Here is a 6,425-nt window from a genome sequence, read left to right on the forward strand (position 1 = left end):
CAAGAGAGCACACGGACAGCACCTGTGGATTTCCATTACCAGCTGCACATGTGGAAACTTTTAAAGGGAGTGTATACACAATAGTACATCTGAGGCTTCTGAAGAAGAAACAAACCTTACAGCCTTCCCTAACCTTATAATTACAGCACATAAGTAAACAAGTTTCCCAGTGTTCACATAAATATGATACAACCTGACTAAAGCAAAAACACTGATGTTTTTTAATAACTTGGGAAATATCCGAATGTGCTATGGCCTCGTATTTCCAAAAGTTTATACTTAGAAATATGGAGTTTAAGGGGTCAATACATGCAATTTAGTGCTGAATTTTTTTTTTTTTTTATAAATACAGATAATCTTTTTTTTTTACCTCTGAAATGAAGGCTTATCTTCTCCTATTCTTAAACCCGTAGGCAGGAGCAAGGCTGGAATGAATCACACCAATTTCACTCTGCTGTTCGGGAAAGCTCAGAGCAGCAGCTATCATAGGAACTGGGGGCGTTGCTGTAGAAGTGAAGATGGGAATTTAAAGTAATACGAGTCTCCTATTCAAAGGGCCCCATTTATGAGGGATAAAAGAAAATTTGGAAGACCTCAAAGATATTCTATCTTCAGATAGAAGCCGCCATGAAAGATACAGTTCCCTTGACATCCCAAATGCAGCTTTTTAACTGGAGTTATATAGTTCTTCTCACAAATCAGTGTGATTCTCGGAAATTAAAGTACATTTCATTTTAAGGTTTTGTTCCAGATGATCTCCTTGACCTTCTCCTTCCTCCCTTGTCTTTTCCTAGTCATTGGCTAGGAACTCAGGGCTTCAAAATTTCCTATCTGTTTTTCATTAAATCTATTGGAAATAGAGCTTAGATAAGAATACCATTTCATGTTATCCTTGCTACAAATGTACAACTTACAGAACTTTAACATCCTTCTATAAGCCACATTCCAATTAATACACAAACATTTTTCTCACAAGTTCTTTTCTGTTTGCAAATAAACTTTTAAACTTATTCCCAGTACAAGTCTAACTGATAAAATTAATGTAACTTAAAAACCAGACAATCAGGGCATCATTTGGCTACGATTTCCACTCGTGATGACATCCAGACGGCAATCCAAGGCCTACCTTTTGTAAACAGGACGCATATTTATGTGACTCTCAAGTACAGCTAATTATTTGGAATTAAGTGAGAATGCCTATGAAAGTATTAACACAAAAAACTGCAAGGATTTCTACTATCACAGAATTTAACCTGCTTATTTCATCTTTACATTTCCCTTTTCTGCAGCAGCAATTTGAAACTGTTTCAGCAATAATCACGCTTACAGACAAAAAAAAAAAAACAATGTAACTTTTATTATGACAGCATTTATTTAGAATCTGTGAAGCAGAAGCCTTAAGTTGCACTTTGCATTCAGACTGATATAAACCAAGGCATAATAACTATTTATTACAGATGATAATTGATTCATAATTCACCCACCTTAATCTCACACTATCTCAGGGACAGTATTATTTACTAAGAGTTACCCTATAGTTCATGCTCTCCCTGAAATCTGATAAGAACTATGGGAAATAGCAACATTATGATAGCAGTGGAGCCATTTAAGGTAGTAAAGTTTCAAAAGATTTATTAGCAATGGTTTGAGACTTTAAAACTGTACTACAATAAATAATCACCACAGGCTGTCCAAGATATAGGTGAACCCGATTCAGGTGTTTTGCCTGCACTACAATAGGAGACTATTTTAAGAGGTGACACAACCGGGTTTTTTAAGAAGGCATTTGGTTTCATGACAGACTCCCACTCAAGTTGCCTTATGCAGCATGTGCTTTTGGTAAAATGAAATTACAGACTTTTCCCCCTCCTCTTGACAGCCTGACTTTGTACCGACAGAAGATATGAAAGAGGCACATGCAGTATTCATTCCAGACAATAGTACAAATTATGCCACCGGGGTCTGTTGCCTAGATAAAGTGCTAAGTGGAACACGGCTAAGACACAAATACAACTGAACAGCACAGCATGGAACCACTACCAGAGAGATATAAATAAGCACAGGAGAAGTAAAACGTTGCCCTCTTCTCACCCCCCAAAAAAGGGTTTTTTAAAAGGTATTATTCACAAGCATGTAGCAGAGCAAACTTTTATCCTGTATAACAGCAGCATCTTTCTTCCTCCAAGAACAGATTTTTGATCTGCCACATAATCCATGACAGAAACTGCCCAGATTATTTCAGCATTGTTTGATTACACTTTGGAGCCTACTTAGCACCTTAAAGCAGATTATAGCCTGATAAAACCACTGGATATTTTTATGTATGACCATCTTTTTTTTTTTTTTAATACTTTTATTTAGTTAGTGTAAAGTTACTTTCGAAGAGAAGACTGAGTCTGAAGCCAGCGACTCCAAAAGTGTTCTTCTTGAAGGAAACACTCATCTTCAATATTACTGCTTACTACTACTACTACATATTACTACTGTCATACATAAAGGAAGAAATGCCCTGATGAGAGGAAAAAGATGTCCACATTACTCCTCTAATGGACACATGAATTAAATTGTAAAGTGAAAGCCAGGCTGTTCTCTTTTTTTCCTTAGAAAGGGAATTAATGAAAAATCTTGTGCTAATGCATTTGATTTGAACAAATTTTCCTATAAGCTTGGCAGGCAGGACAGGAGCATATTAACTACAACTTGGGAGAAGTAGATGATAAACACTTAATAAATAAATTAAATTTCAGAAAATGCAAAAGCAACAAAAAAATGTATTAGATCATTTTTCTGCTAGTTGTTGACCATGCACCGGCAGCTGCTGGCTCTTAAGCATGTAGTAATCATGTCAAAGATAACAGGGGTTGGCTCTGATAAAAATCTTTGATGCTACCCAAGTTCACCAAGTTGTTTTCTTTTTTGGGGGTTGTATTCCCCCCCCATACCCTTTTATCCTACTAAATTTCTTTCTAGATCTTAAATGCACTCATCACCTTAGCAACAACATGCAATGTTTCAAGGCATAAAAATAAATTGGTAAGAACTGCCTCTTTTCCTCAAGGACTCCTAAGCTGTTGTGCATGGTAGAAGAAAGATGTACTCACACTCCAGCTATGAAAACCTATGACCAAGCCAGGCAGTAACTATTGAACATTAACATCTGGGAGATGTAAAGTATTTTGAATGCAGACTACAAGAACAGAAATATGCAACACACTGAACTGCTGAAGAAGCTGTGCAAGTAAAGAGCAAGCGAGTTTTGAGAAACACGACTGAGGCATAGTCAAGATCCCACCCTCTGCAAACATGTTAAGAGAAGACTGGTACATAGAGGAGAATGCCAGGTGCCATCCTAAATATGCTCTAAAGGAGATTATGAACCTTGTGTCAGTAATCGCTTGCAAATAAAGGTCAGATCAAGGTCAAGGAAAACAGTTCAATCTGTACTTTGCGTCCACCCTAGACTTGGTCAGCTGCTGATTCTTAAATGCCATCTCAACTTTACAAATTTAGTAAGGCCTACCTCTTATGGTAAGACAGTCTGAATTGACAGCGTGTGAGGATTTAATCAGTAACAGAGTATTCCTACTGCGATATGGAAAGTTTTACAATAATGAAAGCCTTGATTGATTGGGCAAAACACATCGCATTTTCAATACCTGTGAAATGGTCACCTTTTCTGATATAATCAGGGTTCATTAAATAAATTGCAGACAAAGACTATTTGTCAAATGATAGATATCTTAACTGTCCAAGGGACAAGGCCTAAGATGCATTAAAAATTCAAGAGGATATTTGTTTTACTGAATACAGAATAATTATGAGCTATTCAATAACTGCATGTTTTGAATAACTAAATTATAATACACTTCTCAAATAATGTCTTATGACAAGGCCTAAGATGCATTAAAAATTCAAGAGGATATTTGTTTTACTGAATACAGAATAATTATGAGGCTATTCAATACTGCATGTTTTGAATAACAATTATAATACACTCCTCAAATAATGTCTTATCTAGTCATTTAAGGTATTAAACTGTCAGTTTACTTTTCTGGAAAATGTGTTTCTGAAGGACACACTCATATACAGTTGTTTAAACTTGGCAGTTCTTACTCAGTTCTATTTTCTCCTCGATGTGTAAGATGACAACGTGCAACACAGGCCAAAATAAAGTTTATAAAAAAAAAGAATTAATCTGTTTAGACAGCTAATAAATTCAAATTTCACAACCCTCCGGAGGAGCTACTCTCTAGCAAGTTTCTTAAATTGGTATTTAATTTAAAAGATTACCTTGTACTGACTCCCAATTTTTCACATGCATAAAGTTAAGTCACAAAAATCTTTCTCCTCCCACCTCCCTTTTATCATAGTTAGAATTATTTAAAGAAAAAAAATTACTTTTTAACCCTGCTCATCACAATTTCCTTTGTTTTCCCATAAAACCTCAACCCCAGGGCCAAGAAACTTCCATATCCAAGAGATATAGCTGAATCTGCAAAAGAAGGGATATGAGTAGAAACCATTTTGGAATCCTAACTGCAGCTACTGCTATCGAATCAGCAGAAAAATATTACATTTCTTATAAGAAAATTGCTGTGAATTGCAAATATTAGCAGATGTTACTACAAATACCAAAATAACTGAGAGTAAATGTAGAGGAGTAAAAATAATTCCAATGGAACCTACTAAAAACAGAACTATACAATTTCAAAATATGCACGTATTAGAAAAGAATAAAGCACATACTACAAATTGCCTTATCTTTTACAGCATGGATGCTGAAACTTTAATCATAACACTTAAAAGCAACTAAATACTAAGAATTTGGTCTTTTTGCTTCATGATACAAGAGTATAATTCCATAGATGAATTATTCTTGGTTATTCTCAAATGCTTCATCTCCATTGTGTTCAGGGTTGTTTTTTGTTGGGGTGGAGTGGGGGGTGGGGTGTTATTCTTTTGTTTGTTGAGGGGTTTTTTAATATTTGTGAGCCTTGGTAAGGAGCTTATGTTTATAAAATGGGGGAAAAGACCTATTGTTCCCAATTATGACAGTCTGAAATCTGTAAAACCTGTAACAGTAAAACTTCTAACCTACAAAATAGCACAAAACCAAAACCCAGGAACCAACAAATTAGTTTACTGATATTTTTATCTAAAACTTGATGAATGCAAATAAAACTTCTATGCCATGAAAAATTACCTTAGAAATTATTCTGTCTGGCTTTTCTGATTTATAATCAAATTCTTTCAAGTTGTTTTTCTAGCCTTTCAGGTAAGTCACAGGCACACAAATTCTATTTGCTAAGATAATGCACATTTAGGAAAAAGCATAATATGGCCTCTAATTTACCAAGTGTTACTTATATACGTGCTAAATATGCTTTTCATTACAGGCAGCAAAATAAAAATCAGTGCTTGAATTTCAGTTTGTATTAGCTTAACCTACGAACTACTGTTCAAAAGAATAACCAATCGTGTTGCAGCACTTCTTTCTCCCAGCCCCCTCCCCAATCTCTAAAATAAAAAAAACTTATATAATAACTGTTCTCCTAAATATCTGAGCTTGTTCCCAATGTGAGTTCCACAGTCAACTGCGCTACAAGTAAGATCAGGCCCTACATTTTAAGTTTAAAAAATTTACAATGATGCCATTTAAAATATTATCTCCTTTCCTTCTTTGGTTCATTTGTAACCTTCGGAGAACTCCAAAATATACGTATTCACCCACAAGAGGAATCGATACCCTTGTGCTACAACTGTAGATACGTCCTTTTTATATTTACTCCCTGTAAGTGATAGCTTCTATTGCGATTTTGGCCTAAAACGGTAGTCAAAATGTCAGTTATATAAGGCCACGCGTGGAGGCACATGCACTCTTAAAAATATTGCTACTGAATTAATCATGGAAAAAATAATGGATGTCTGATCTGACATACATATTTACATAAAGACTACTGCGTATACCCCCCCGAAATTCTTCTCTCATCCTCCCTCCTCTGCCAAAGTCAGCCAAAAGTAGTCATTCACGCTGCCTGCAAAATTTCATAACCAACGAGATCGCCAGCGCCCTAAAAATAACAAGAAATTAAAAGCCACAGACAATAACAAAGCCTTAATTTTTCATTTGCACCAGCGCTCGACTATTTTAGTAAAAAATAATCCTTGCGCCTAACAGAAACCCATTCCTCGGCGACACTTCACTTGTTAACGCTGCCTGCAAATAATTTTAGCAGCAGCCCCACCCGCACAAAAAGTTCACGGTTTTAGGAAGGCTGACACCACCTCGCGTGCCGTTGCGCAGAGGGCATTCCCATACTCACGGCAAGCCCCGGAGAGCCCCCCAAACGCCGCGGCGCTGCCCAGCTCTGGACGGAGACATTTTCCCTCCCCGCGTAGCGCCCGGCTGCCGAAATCAGACCCGC

At 36.5% G+C, this 6,425-nt stretch overlaps 1 protein-coding gene across 1 annotated transcript in view; it reads right to left on the bottom strand.

Moving 5' to 3' along the window:
* PRDM2 (PR/SET domain 2) overlaps positions 1-6,391 on the bottom strand; it is a 31,053-nt gene extending 24,662 nt beyond the window's left edge. Inside the window, exon 1 of the mRNA XM_019474753.1 lies at positions 6,324-6,391. The gene's annotated coding sequence lies outside the window, so the exon portion shown is untranslated. The remainder of the gene's footprint in view (positions 1-6,323) is intronic.
* Between the last annotated feature and the right edge of the window lie 34 nt (positions 6,392-6,425).

The sequence above is a fragment of the Aptenodytes forsteri genome, unplaced genomic scaffold (genome assembly GCF_000699145.1).
Source record: "Aptenodytes forsteri isolate BGI_AS27 unplaced genomic scaffold, ASM69914v1 Scaffold61, whole genome shotgun sequence".
Classification (NCBI taxonomy): Eukaryota; Metazoa; Chordata; class Aves; order Sphenisciformes; family Spheniscidae; genus Aptenodytes; species Aptenodytes forsteri.